Source organism: Pteropus alecto, unplaced genomic scaffold (assembly GCF_000325575.1).
Source record: "Pteropus alecto unplaced genomic scaffold, ASM32557v1 scaffold45, whole genome shotgun sequence".
Lineage (NCBI taxonomy): Eukaryota > Metazoa > Chordata > Mammalia > Chiroptera > Pteropodidae > Pteropus > Pteropus alecto.
Genome location: NW_006442491.1, coordinates 28,146,112 through 28,160,203, shown reverse-complemented (window position 1 = coordinate 28,160,203; position 14,092 = coordinate 28,146,112). Strand labels below are relative to the sequence as shown.

General features: G+C 43.6%; 1 long non-coding RNA gene across 1 annotated transcript in view; it reads right to left on the bottom strand.

The window, feature by feature from the left end:
* Positions 1 to 4,046: 4,046 nt before the first annotated feature.
* Positions 4,047 to 14,092, bottom strand: part of LOC107196411 — a 15,001-nt gene continuing 4,955 nt past the window's right edge. The window contains exons 2-4 of the long non-coding RNA XR_001517804.2: positions 11,105 to 11,298; positions 8,923 to 9,612; positions 4,047 to 7,562 (exon numbers count right to left, since the gene is read on the bottom strand). This is a non-coding gene — a long non-coding RNA (uncharacterized LOC107196411). The remainder of the gene's footprint in view (positions 7,563 to 8,922; positions 9,613 to 11,104; positions 11,299 to 14,092) is intronic.

The following is a 14,092-nucleotide window of genomic DNA, read 5'->3' as shown; positions in this document are numbered from 1 at the left end:
ACATGGCCTCGCCGAGCCTGCCCCTCTCCTTCTCTCCCTCCCTCCCCTCTCCGTGAATGTCATTACTCACTGGGCGAGTGGGGGAGGAGGCGAGGGGATCCCGGGAGCTCCTACCCTCCTCCTCCCCTTGGCCCACCCCTGGCCTGTTCCAGACACGCCCCCAGTCCTCTCCGTCAGGCTCCACAGAGCCAAGGAGAAGTGGGCCATGCACCTCAAACAGCTCATATCTGGCCAGTCACCTGCCCATGATTCCACCATTATAAATGCATTCTGCCTCTCAATCTCCTAAAAAGCAAATATTTCTTTAGGACAACTGGTATTATAGAGATCCAGTTCTTTTATAAATTAGTGTCTGGAAATAGCTTCTCTTCGAAACTGTTATTTTCTAACTTTTCTCCTGAAGAATCTCTAAAGGCAGAAGAGAACAAAGCATGTTTTTTGTGTGTGCCCAGGCGCTGTTCTAAGGGCTTCACACTCATTTAGCCTAATCCTATTAGCCTCATTTTACAGTGGAGGAAAGTGAGGTACAGAGAGGTTAAGTGACCTTGCCCAAGGTCACCTAGCTAATGAGTGGAACTGAGATTTGAACCCAGGCTGTCTGGCTCCAGAGTCTTAGCCATGTGCTCTTAGTCTTAAGGTCATAATAATGCGATATTAATACAAATGGCGGCACGGCACTTATCACCCCCAAGCACTTTATATGCATCATCTCATTTCCACCACAGAAGACTTTTTCCCAGATGAGGAAGGTGAGGCTCAGAGATGTCGCGTCACTGGTCTAAGGTCACATCTTCACCCCCAGGTAACTGACACACAACTAGAGGAGTCCAAAGAAAGCCTTAAATGCTTTTGCTATCACATAGTTTATCCCAAACATTCATGGGAACTTTAAAGTTCCTTAATATACCTTTGCTTCCCTTACTAGAAATAGTGTTTTAATTTATTGACCATTGAGCAAAAAGATGCACCAGGAATATAAGCTTCTCAGTTTGCTCCCTCCCCAACCCCCATGTCATGCTACCAAGTACTCCTACTAGGCACATTACTCTCCCGGACTGAAAAGCATGGCTCTTGAGGAATCAGTGGCCTTCCTTCTACCAAAGTTCTGTGGCCCATGGGTTTTCCTTCTTGCTTTGGCTGCCAGAAGGCTTGGAGTTACATTTTCTATTATGTCCCGTTTGCCACATTAGCCTCCCTGGTTCAACAAATTCTCTTTTTCAAAGTGCCTTGCTCACAGTTTGATTTTGCAAAGAAGCATATGATGTGTCTTGACGGAAAATTCAAAAGTCTATGAAATCAGAGGAGTAAGACCTTAGAAATTTGATCGAGGTGGAAAATCTGGTCCCCATCTGTGTCTTTGACTTGAATGTATCCAGGGAGCCAGATTCACAGCAGTCACACTCAAATGCCAAATGCATATTCATCCCCTCAACGAATATTGTGTACCCACTATGTGCTAGACACTTTGATGGCACAAGAGATATAGTGATAACATAGATACTGGTCTTTGCACTTTTCACTTAGCAATACATCTTGGAAAGAGTTTCCTATCAGCATAGGTCTACCCTATACTTCATAACAGCTTACACTGTACGTATGCACCATAATACATTTAACAACTCCTATTGATGGACAGATATAATGTTTATAATCTTTTGTTATAAAAACAATGCTCTAGTGAATATCTTTATTCGTATATATTTTGCACGTTTGAGAACAATCTGTGTGATAAACTCTTAGAAATGGAACTGCTGGATCAAAGAATATGTCATTGCCAAAGTTCCTTCTGATGAGGCTGTCTCAATTAAACTCCCTTCTAACAACCATGAAAGCACTCAGTTTCCTACACCTTTGCCAACAGCATATTTTTAAACATTTTCTTTTCGAATCTACGGGTGAAAAATGGTATCTCATAATTTTTATTTGCTTCTATTTTGCCTTTTTATTATAAAAAATGTATTATTAAAAACACATGAAACAGCAAACAAAATAGCTCAATGAATACCCATATATCCATCACCTAGATATAATCATCTAAAAAACTTGCCATATTTGTTTAATTGGGGAGGGCTTGAAGTATTTTGAAATAAATCGTAGGCATCATATTTCACCCACCAAATACTTCAGTATTAGATACTTTCTATTTAACATGTCATTTTCCTACATAAAACACTCTCACATTTAAAAAATTAACCATAAGGCCTTAATATCTAGTTCATATTCAAATTTCTCCAGTTGAACCAGAAATGTCTTCACAGCTCTTTTCAAAAAGATTCAATCAAGGATCATGCAATAAATTCTGTTGTTACATCTTAAGTCTCTTTTAATCTAGAATAGTCCTCACTCTTTATTTTTTCCCATGACATTGACTCATGAAGAGACTGGGCCAGTTGTCTTGTACAATGTTCCACTTTGGGATCTGATTGGTTATCTAGGTATCATTTAACTTGTCATACTCTCCCCTGTATTTCCCATAAACTAGTACTTAAATCTAAAAGCTTTGATTAGATTCAGGTTAAATATTTTGGGGGCAAGAATTTAATACTTCATGGGTGGTGCTGTGTGCTTCATTCTGCCTCATCAGGAGGTCCATAATGTTTTACTGTCCCACTATTAATGATACCAAGTCTGATTACTAGGTTAAGGTGGTGACCACATCTCTCCATGTTAAATGTCCATTTCTCCTCTTCCCGCCAGAACCTTGTGGGTATCCAGTTCCTAGTCTATTGATGGTCCTTGATTGAATCAATTGTCAGAGGTTGTTAAATGATTCTCTAATTTTATCTTTACATCTGCATTTATCAACTGGCATTCTTTATTTGAATTTCATTAATTATGAATGAAATTGACCATCTTTTCAAATGTTTAAGAGCCATTTTAATTTCTTTCCCAGCAGACTGTGTTTCTGTGGGGACCTGGGCAATTACAGCATGGTGTGATGAGTGCTGTGACTGAGGTGAAGACGGGTTGTGGCAGAGGTGAGAAGGAACATCGAGCTTGCCCTGCCTCCCCGGGTGCAGGATATGACAGGGGAGGCTCTTGGTTTGGGTTTTTCTGAAGCGGACCCTGAGACAAGAATTCAAGGACAAGCAGTTACTTTGGGAGGTGAAGGAAACCTGGGAAATGAGACAGGAAAGGGAGTGAAGGAAGGTGTGTTGTCAAGCAAGTTAGTGCTGAGGGTGACTGGAGTTTATCCCCATGGGGAAACTGAGGCAGGTGTAAAGCACCTGGGCATTATCACACCTGAGGAGGAAGAGAGCTGGGGTATTTATATACCCTGTCATGTCGGTCATTGCTCTAGGGTTGCTCCTGGGAGAGAATTAATTCTCCAGCACTCTGGCCTGCCCTGCAGTTGGTAGAGTGGGTTCCAGTGACCACAGGCAATAAATGTGGGTGCTGTCAGCTGGTGGTCAGCCAGTGTGCAGTGAAATGGTGAAAGTGGGGGACACAGATAGGGCACTGTAAACATCTGCTCAGAGACCTCTAAGTAGAGACTTTAAGGATGAGGAGAAATTAGCTAGATTCTGAAGAGAAGATGGGGAAAGGGATGTGTGCTCCAGGCAGAGAGGAGCAGGTGCAAAGGCCCAGAGGTGAGTGCGAGAGTGGTGTATTTGAGGAAATCTGGCTGGAGGCAGAAGAGGTGAGGCTGAGTGGTCATACCAGGCCTGTTAAGCCACCTTCAGGTGTCATCATATGCTGAGGGCACTGGGGAGTCACTGGAGAGTTTTAATCAGGGATGTAGCATCCAGTTTGGGTGCTGGAAATCTGAAAAGGCCTGAAGTATATATACCAACATTCCAATGTATTAATTCACACTAGGTGTTGGCGTTCCTTGCCAGTGATGGAATTATTCCTGCCCTTCCTCCACGGCAAAGTAGGGATGGACTCAGCTACCAAAAGGTTATCATTGAATGTGAAGTTGACACAGTGAGATAGGAGTCTTAGGGAAATATTTCACTTGGATCCACTACTGCCTGATTATAATTGGCCCTATAATACAATAACAGCTATGCGGGTTTCCATATACCAGATACTGTGCCAAGCGCTTACAGTCATTCTTTTAATTGAGGTGACATTGTTATTACCCTGATAACACGAATGAGAAAACTGATGCTCAAGTGGATGAAGCTATTATTAGCCCAAAATCAAGAGCTGACAAACGCCCAAGTCCATAGAAATAGAACTCTAAGTGTCCTGACAATAGGGTCTTAGGTAAATAAGAGTAAATCCATGAAACAATTTATATCCACTAAATGAGAAAGGTTACAATGAAAAGGTTACAATTAAAAACAGATTACAATTATATAAAAACAGATTACAATTATATATTACTCTAAAAATCCTCTTTAGCTGAGGTTATTATAATCTTTAAAATGTAAAAAAAAAAAAGCAAGCAGGTTACCAGAAAAGTATGTACAGTTCAATTTTTTTAAACATATAAATTACAGACAGATTGTCAATAAAAGTACTTATGTGGTTAGACTGGAGCAAGGAGATCATAAGTGACTTTTTAAAATTAAATTTTCTGGTTTTCCTACTGTTGTGGACTGAATTATATCCCCACAAAAATCCATATGTTTAAGTCCTAAACCTCAATGTGACAGTATTTGGATACAGGGCCTTTAAGGGGGTCATTAAGGTTAAATTTGGTCATAAGGCTGGGGCCCAAATCCCCCCAAAATGGTGTCTTTATCAGAGGATCAGACACCAAGATCTTTCCTCAAGTAAGCACCAAGGAAAGGCCACGTGAGGACATAGTGAGAAGGTGGCATGTGCCAGTGAGGAGTCTCACCAGAAACCAACTCTGGTGAGATCTTCATCTTGGACTTCCCACTTCTAGAGTTGTGAGAAACTACATTTCCGTTCTTTAAGCCACCCAATTTGTGATATTTTGTTATGGCAGCCTGAGTGGACTTCTGCACCTATAATGGAAGTGCATTATTTATATCTGTTAAAAAGAATTCAGAGTTGTTTTTGAAAAAATATACTGCTTGATTTCTACCTTATACTCTTGGGGGCAAGCTGGCCCTGGTCCTTGAACAATAGGAGAAAGGGAAGGAATTCATATAGCCTGACTGTCCTTTAGCCAGACCCTTTACAGAAATCCCATGAGAAGGGTACTAATGTCCACACCTGACAGATGCGTAAACTGAGGCTCAGAAAACACAAAATGTTACTCGAAATCGAACCAGGAAGCTAGGAAGCAGCAGAGCGGGGGTTGGTATCTGAGCCCCAGACACACCTGAGTTCTCTTCTCCTCACACCACTGTCTCCACACAGAAGATGCTGAAATGGTCACAGACGTGGGTGGGGTGGACATGGCTGACACCCTTCAGAGTGTAAGGATCACTTGATGGATTCTGCTTCTAAGTTTTGGGCATATGAATCATTCTGAGTTAGAAGTTACCTGAAGGAATTACTGTGAAAAGCCCTAACAGTGAATGAATCTAACTTCCACATCTATTACATCAGGGCCCGCGGACTCAGGAAGCTACGGAGACCAGAGAAATGCCAGAAATGCCGTAAATGTGAGGTCGACCAGGTACGAGTCGACAGGGTGTGGCGGAGACTAACGAATAGAACACTTGTTCTTTTCAGCTGCTCCTGGGTATAGCCAATAAGCTATTCTGGGTTTTTAGGAACGTGGGAATCTGGATGTTTGCTGTGAAATTGCTCATTTTAAAATCTGTTGATAAATTTTTTAACAAAATAGAACACTAGTGCAAGTGTAACAAAACCTATTTGTGAGTTCGTGGATGGGATCTAAACCCTGCTATTGTCTGTCTGCAGCCTCTGCTTTAGAATATTTAATTTTTGCCACAATCATGGAGGGAGTATGTTAGTTAATACAGCACTAGCTACTGTAACAGATAAACTGCCCAATCGAGCAGCTTTACACAGAAGCTTATTTTTTAATCACGTCAAGTCCAATTAGCAATTGGACTTTAATCACATAAAGTCCAATTAGCAGCATGCGAGGAGCAGGGCGTTCTTCCAACTTCCCATGTGGCTTCCAAGATCACCCAGGCACTGATAACCAATGGGCACTGGTATCCAGTGGCCATTGATATCCAATGCACAGATTGTGAAGAGCGAGCAGAGGACCATGTGATCACTCCTAACTCTGCCCACGGTCCATTGGCCAGAACTTAGTCCTGTGGCTGCCCCACGTGAGAGCAAAGTGGAGCTGGGAAATATAGTCCCTGGCCTGTGGCAGCCACTTTCCAACAACTCTATCCTACGGAACCGGCACACAGGATTCTGGGGGATGGTGACCCATCTCTAGCTCATGCAGCTATCATCTCCATTTTACAGATGAAGAAACGAATCTCAGAGAGGCTAAGTAAGCTGTGAGGAGTCACACAGCCAGCATTGTCTTTCTGCCTCCAGTCCAGGGACCTTTTTGCTACCTCAGTGTTTCCCGATCGATCGGCTGCGACACTTGTTACACAGATAGGTTCTTGGACCTCGGCCCAGGCCTTGAATCTGAATGTTCAGGGTGGAGAGTGCTAATCTGTACTTCATCGAGAATCCCAGATGATTTTACATCAGCCACTACACTTTATAATCATCTGGGGAGCTCTGTGAAATCCTAATCTCTTGGCCCGACCCCTAGGAATTCTGATTAAATTGGTCCGAAGGAGGGGCCCAACATTTTATAAAACTGCCAGGTGACTCTGTTGTTCAGCCAGGGCTGGGAACCACAACCTCTGCTGGGACACCAAACTGGACTGTCCATCAGAGTCACCTGTGGGAGCTTTTCAAACTAAAGCAGAGAGAGAGAAAGGGAGAGAGAAGGAGGGGAGGGAGGAAGGGAGGAAGAAAAAAAGAGAAAAAGAAAGAGGCAGAAAAGAAAGATCAATGAGTGAGCCTCTACCCTGGAAATTAGCATCAAAAAGAAAAAGACAAAGAAAACCAAAAAAACCCAACTCTTCAAGTGATTCCAATGTGCAGTCTGAGTGGAGACCTACTGAATGAATGGACCAGAAGATTCTGAATCAGTAGGTTTGGGTGAGCCAAATTTTCTATATTTTTAGAGCACCCCAGAGGGGTTGCGATACCACTGTCCTAGGGCTTTGTTACTCAAAGTATGGTGTGAAGTATCAGCACATCCCTGGGAACTGGTAAGAAATGCAGAATCTCAGGCCCTACCCTAGATCTGCTAAATCGGAATCCATAGTTTAACTAGACCAGACCCCCGGAGATTAGCACACACCTCGGTGTGAGAGGTGCTGATCTAATGCACGCAGGCTCTTTCTGGGGTGTGCAGCAGACTAGGTCCTCCAGTCAGAGCTGGCTCATCTTCTCTCCCAGCCCCACTCATCTCTTTGAACTGCGGAAACTTTTCAAGTGTCACCAGCATAGTCCATCCTCAAACGTCTGGGCCTTGCTGCCCCCGTGCCCTGGCCATCTGTTCAGGGACACTCTGCTGGAAGCTCTGGGCATGCACACAGTTTGATGAATCAACAGGTGGCTTGCAGGCCCTTCCTGCCAGAAAAGGACATCACAGACGCTGGGTACTGACTCGAGGACCGGACCATGGGATCAGGTGCACTTCGGATCTGCAGGTTAGAGAAGACGACAGACTTGTTTTGTGAGGTTCTGGGACCAAGCAGAGGATGTCATGGGGTGGGGGAAGGTTGCAATTTGATATAAGGATAAGTTTCAAACAAGCAGGGAGAAGTCGCATTGAGGGTAGTAAGCTTCCTGTTCCCTGAAAAGAATAAGCGGAACTTGAATGGCCTTGATTCAGGAGCACCTGGAGGCAACCTCTGGATTGGATGTAAGCCGGAAAGAGACCTCGACTCAAGGCTGAAACGTGCAGGTCACTCAAAAGGCAGGGAGGCTGGGTCAAAGAATGAGAAGAGCACAGCGAGTGAGATAATTCAGAGTTCTACTATGCCAGTCAGTCACAAAAGCAGCCTTGTTAAACAAACTACTGTTTGTGCATGAAATAATTTGTGTTGGTCTCCACTTGTTTGAAAGCTCAATGAGGTCAGTGGCTGGGCTACCTGTTGGAATCCACAGCACCTGGCACAGGGTCTGACGTATTACAGCATGTAAATGTAAATGGCTGAAAAGAAGCATTAACCCCTTGTCTCTCACTGGTAATTTTTGTGCACTGTAGATAATTTGGCCTTCTTTTGTGCCCTTTCATTCATTTTTGGCAAGTGTTCAAATTGTGTTTTTGTTTTCTCATAAAGTTCTTACTCTTTTTCATCCAGCTTGTATCTGCACGGAATTCTTTGTAAAGGTAAGACAACTAAAAAATCCTAAATGGCCCACAAAAGGCATTCAAGATCTCTCTTCCCCCAAAGCCCACCCACTGATCCAAGAACTTTTTATCTGTACAGCTCCCAATGAGACGCCAACAGCATGGTATCTGAGTAGATTGATTTACGGGTGTTTTCTATGAACTACTTTTTGCTTTGCTCTTTCTTATGACTTTTTTTTTTTCCTGTTCTGAGCATCTATTACTTTCAAGTAAGAAAAACTAATCAACTGGAAGTGGACTGTTTTTAAACTCTATTTTAAATCTCTAATTCATTTTAGTCAGCTTTATCTAATCGGCAATGTTTTTGAGAAAATTGCAAATTGAGAACAGAATGAATGCTGCCAATAAGCAGTTAGCAAGGAAGCTGAGGCCCAAAGGAGAGCGACTGATCTGTCCCGGGGTGCACGGCAAGGTGGGAGGAGAACCCAGGCCCTGGCGTACAGATGGGTGTTCTTTCCCTTCCATCACTGCTCCCCTTTCCACTGTGAACCCCTTACCGCTTTCTCTCTGAGTCAGCAATGCAGGGGTGTCACGGGCACTCATGGCCTCATAGATGTACACTCCATTGCACTGACACAATCTGTGCAGATTCCAGAGAGTGGAGAGAGCCATTAGACCAGGCAGCCTCCACACGTGCCTTTACTTACTGGAAAACCACGGCAGGCTGCAGATCAAATGCACAGAACTGCTGGCAGAATTCCTATTCCTGGCACCAGCTGTCTGCCCACTCTGAGAGTCTGCTGTTGGGCGATCTGCAAAGGCTGCAGGCGAGTCTATGCCACTTCTGCCACGTGGGACATTTTCTTGGGAGTATCCAGGTATTACCGACAAGTCCTCCACGGACACTTCCTCCAGGAGTCCTCACCATGCTGGGCAGGGGTTAGGACTGGGCTCCACTCCTTTCCCACTTGGCAGGACCTAGTGGAGGGAATGTGAACATATTCGTGTGGTGCCAGAGCCTCTGCCGGCAGCTCCAGGCTTCGCAGAAGCCCCAGGGGCTGGTCTTGGCTTGACTGTGATGGCCTGGGAAATTCACGGGATCTCAGGTTTCACAGCTGAGAAATGAGCATGAGGCTTTTCTTCTGGCGTCTGGGCAGACGAGTCCACAGTGGGTGTTCTGGGTCAGCACAGGATACACTTGTTCTGGAGCCCTGGTCTGTGGTGAGGGGTATCTCTGGGCTAAGATGATTCTCAGAGGTGGCTTCAGGTGTGGGTGTCCACTGGGAGAAGGTGCTTTGAAAGAGCAATAGAGAAATTCTGAAGGCCAGAGGATGGGAGACTTGAAACTGAAGTACTGACAACTTCTCAAAGCCCGTATTGAAGACTTCTTTCTACACCTTTTTCAGGAAAAAACAAGCAGGCACTTACATGATTAAATCTTAAGAACAGACTGCATAGTAATAATCAAAGAGGTATAGATTTTTCAAAATCTTTAATGGCTTTTCAAAAAAATATAAGAGTAATACATATTCATTATAACAAATTTAAATAATATATAAAGTAAGAAGTAAAAATAACTTCATTCTGCTGAAGAGGTACAAGGGAAAATAAAGTACCCTTTTTCTAACTACCAGATTGGCGAGATTAAAAAAGAATGTCTATATCCAGCACTGGTGAGGGTGTGGTCCCAGGTCTGTCAACCTCAGCACGACCCACGCAATCCTTTGTTGTGGGAAACTGTCCTGCTTACTGAAGGATGTTTAGCAGAATCGTTGGTCTCTACCCACTAGATACCAGTAGCATCTTCATCACTACCTCTCAGGCTGTGACAACCAAAAAGCATTGTTAATGTCCCTTGAAGGGTGAGTACAAGATCATCCCTGGCTGAGAACCACTGCAAGCAGATGGGCACTCCCAACACCACTGGTGGGTGCGGAATCTGGCAGTTTGACATATCAAATGTTAAAATTTGTGTCACCAGCAACTTCACCTCAAAATATATTTACAAGAGTACAAACTCGTTTGACAAGCATTTTCACACAGCACCACTGGCAATATTTTAAAAAATTGGTAATGATCCAAATGACAGTGGCAGGAAATTAGATATATCTGCAAAATTCCCAGACACAGAAAAGAATTCAAGAGCTCTGATGTAGAGAGGTCGTCAAGATAAAATTGTTAAAAAGAAAAAGCAAGGTGCAGAACAGTGTAGAGGACATTTTTGTAAAATTTAAAGAACAAAACTGTATGAACAAGTGCATGTGTATATATAATGAAAAAATACGTACATATAAATCTGTATGTATGTATATTTTTAAAAGCTGGAAGGAGGTGTACTAAACCACTCAGCAGGATGAAGAGCTGCACAGGGGAGCACATGGAATTTTCTATTTCTACCTTAAATATTTCAGCATCACTTGCATCATTTTACAACAAGAACACTGTAAAATAATAAAGATAAAAATAAGAAGTAGAAAAGGAAAAAAGCAGAAAAAGAGAGGCCCCCTCACCGGCATCCTATCTACCTTTTCCAGGAGTAAACCCAGCTTTAGGGGCTCCTCGTGCTCACACTTTAAAGTCCCCTTTAAAGTTCCCGAGGCAGCAGACATATGCGCCACCTCACCAGATCCTTAAAGCAATTATTCTAAGTTGGCAGAGAGGGGTAATTATTTCCATCTTGCAAATGGGGAAGCTGAGACTCAGAGTGCAGTGACTTGCCCAAGGGCCCACCAACAGGAAGTGGTGGCCCTGGAGAGAGTAAGAAGGAGCCCATGTCTCTGGAGTCCCGTTGACCTCTCCCGTGCGTCCTCCAAAGTTATGGGAGTAGGTCCAGCCACAGGCTCGTACAGCGACGGGCCTGACATGCTTGCCCGGCTCAAGCACTCCTACCTGTGGCTTCTCATCCTTCAGCTCCTCTTCAGCTCTTATTCCTTCAACCAAAGCTGGTATCCATCCTCCCAAAGTAATTTTCATCCTTCCAGCTCCCTTTTGCCAAAGACGTCGTGCTTTGCGAAGACCGGGGACTTGAGATCGGCCTTGTCGCTCCTCAGCTCAACAAGAAGCTTCACCTCTCTGGGCCTCATCTGTAAAATGGAGATAAACATACCAAACTCCCAGAGTTGTTTTAAAAATCAAAGCAATCATATATGTGGATGCATTCTGTAAAATAATAAAGGACTCGGAAAGACATTAGTTAATTTTAACAAAATTAAGTTCTAGCTCTTTCTGTGGAGTTAGAATAACACCGGTAGAGTACAAGTGAGAGTACGTTGAATGGAAATCTGAATTTGAAATTTGGCAACACATGTTGAGAAGGCCACACACACAGTTCAGATAATGGGCGAGTCCATCTAAGTTCATACCTTACCTGAGCCAGGTTCTCTTAGAACTTGTTACTGGACTTTGGGACCTGCGCTGTCACCAGAAAGATATACCACAATGCTAAACATTTTCAGGCAGGGAGAACAGGGAAACAAGGAAACCTAAAGTACTACCAGCCCTATGGGTTATACTTCCACCCACAGGAAATGGACCTGCCAGGAAGCAAGTTGTTATGTCTGTCCAGGGTTTATGAGACTGCTCGGTTAAACTATTAACATTATAAAAAAGCAACAAATGCAGAAGCATCTTGAGCTCGGGATCATCTACCATCCCAGTGAAATGTGATAAAAGTGACCAAGTAAAGGAATGGCAGCAACAACAGGTAGACTTAAGCTCATGTCACTGCCGGAGGGGGTATGGCAGTGTGGGCCCTGAGTGTATGAATGGTTGATAACCCTTCTTTTATGCAATTTATTGGTGCATTACTGGAGACTTAAAATAGTTCATATTTTCTCACCCAGGGGTTGCAGGTGTAAAATTCTATTCTAAGAAAAAAATCAGACCCATGCTCAGATGTATATCAATACACACACACATACATTTTTATATGTATATATACACACGAACAAGGATTTTCAGCTCAGAGTTCTTTATTATAGCACACACACACCCCCCAACTGTCCAAAAATAATAAAGAAATGGTTAACTATAGGAGAAATTATGGATATATTTAAATGATGGACTATTATACAGTCATTAAAATCATGTTTTTGAGGACTATTTTGTGACATGAAAAATGCTTATAATAGTTAATGAAAAAAGCAGAATATAAAACTGTATATAGTTTATCAGCAATTAAACTGTATACATTAAAATAATAATAAAAAAATAATAATAATAGCAGCTAACATTTATTGGATGCTTACTACGAGCCATGCAGCATCCTATCACATTACTCACTCAGTTCTCGCCAAGCCCGCTGAGATGGGGAGTATCATTACTCCACTTTTCAGAGGAGTAAAGAGAGGCACAGGGGCTTGGGAAGAGTGTCCAAGGCATCACAGAGGAGTGGGTGTGGGGAAGCAGGACTTCTAACAGAGCCAGGTTGGCTCCCAGGTACTCTGCAACATCATGGCACGATGCTGACAGTGGTCATCGCCACGTGCGAGGGCCGAAGGACATACAATTTTCTTCTTTATATTTCCCAAATTTCTACAGAGGTAATTTTTTGTTAACATAAATTTTTTTTTTTATTATAAAAATAAATTAACACATTAACGACACTTTGGAAGTGTCGGGGTGGGGGGAATTAAATAACCCAGGAACCAGACGGATGGGAAGTGGTGAATCAAATTCCATTTGATTTCATTATACTGAAAGGGACCAGGAAAGGCCAGAAGACTAGGCTTAGAGGGGAAGATAACCCATTCAATTCTGTACATATTGCATTTCACCAGGTGTCTGTGGGACATCCACGTGGAGATGACCACTAGGATAAGGGACACAGAGGGGTGGTGAGAAGGCACATAGGCTGAAGATCCGGCTGTGTCAACAGCAAGCAGATATCACCAAAGCTGTGGAAGACATTTGCTGTTTCTGCCTGCCCTTCCCTCACTCCTTTGGGTAACAGCAAGACAATTTTTCCTTTGGAGAAGTACCCTACCCATTTAATGTGGTCTCGGTGAGACACTCAAAGTGCCCCACCATCCAAGAGGTGGGCGCATCTGTCAAGCTAAAGAACACTTTTTGAGATCAAAACCAATGTATTTTGTTGCTGATAATTTTTAATTCCTAGTCAGCCCGCAGTTCCCCAGCCATTTAATAATTGGCCTTTGGTGCTCAAGGATCCATCACTCAGCTCTGAGTTTGAAATCTGGTTTCCTTGAGTCCACAGTGAGAGAAGTCTTAAATCTGGCTTTGTTAAGGGAAAAAAAAAAGGTTTCCTAATTTCCAAACCCTTCTCTTTGCAAATCAAGAGTATAACTGGGGGGTGAGAGTACAGAGCTTTTCTATGAGTCAGAGAAGAGATGACACACGGTAAGATAAGAGAGAAGTTCCCATGCTGCAGGAAGGGACAAAGGCCTTCTGGGCCTGCCCAGGAGAAAAGGCAGGACAAGAATTCAGATGCTGGTGTTCTGGTCCCTCCTCCTCTAAGGTCAAATCCCCCGAGTGGGGCTGAGAAGCACCTAGACAGGCTTGGGGGACAGTGGTGCCCATTCCCTGAGCAGAGCCGAGGGAGAGCCCCATGCCAGCCGTGCCACAGCACCGAGTGGGCACTTAAGCTGTAAGAGCAGCCCCAGGAGCTGACGGGATGGACAACAGCGGCTCCATTCCCCTTGACCTGTGTGCCCGTACGTGATCTGGAAGGGTGCACTTCTGTGGATGTGCTCAGTGGACTGATGGACGAGGAAAGGCCAGGAAACAAGCTGTCAGGACTGTGGCCCACGAAGACCTCATGACAAGAAACACTGGTGATTTTTACGATGCTAAGTAATTTCATGTTTCTGCTCGGGAACTAAATCAGGTGGGTTCCACCAGAGTCCATAGTACCTGAGG